At 73.3% G+C, this 206-nt stretch overlaps 1 protein-coding gene across 3 annotated transcripts in view; it reads left to right on the top strand.

Annotated features, from left to right (window-relative positions):
• The window catches only part of MCOLN3 (mucolipin 3), a 20,074-nt gene that overhangs the window by 6,113 nt on the left and 13,755 nt on the right, over positions 1-206 (top strand). For 2 of the 3 annotated variants that reach the window (XR_775329.1, XM_010582577.1), the window contains exon 1: positions 20-100. The exons of the other annotated variant lie outside the window; for it this stretch is intronic. The gene's annotated coding sequence lies outside the window, so the exon portion shown is untranslated. Of the gene's footprint in view, positions 1-19; positions 101-206 lie in introns of those variants that run through there. 3 annotated transcript variants of the gene reach the window in all.

Raw genomic sequence — 206 nt, 5'->3', positions numbered from 1 at the left:
ACGGCCGCCGGCGCCAGCAGCCCCCGGCCCCGCTGCCTGCGTGGGCAGGAGGCCAGGGAGCAGCGGGACCTTCGCGGCAGGGACACGACCCGGCCGGCAGGTACGCTGGAGCCTTTTCTTTAAAAGCACGAAGCGGCGCCGGGGCGGTGCGTCCCCGGGCTCCAGGTTTTGGCTTTGGGATGCCACCGCGGTCAGTCAGCGCCCGG

This window comes from Haliaeetus leucocephalus, unplaced genomic scaffold (genome assembly GCF_000737465.1).
Source record: "Haliaeetus leucocephalus isolate CR32 unplaced genomic scaffold, Haliaeetus_leucocephalus-4.0 Scaffold848, whole genome shotgun sequence".
Taxonomy (NCBI): Eukaryota; Metazoa; Chordata; class Aves; order Accipitriformes; family Accipitridae; genus Haliaeetus; species Haliaeetus leucocephalus.
This window is presented reverse-complemented; position numbering and strand designations above follow the sequence as displayed.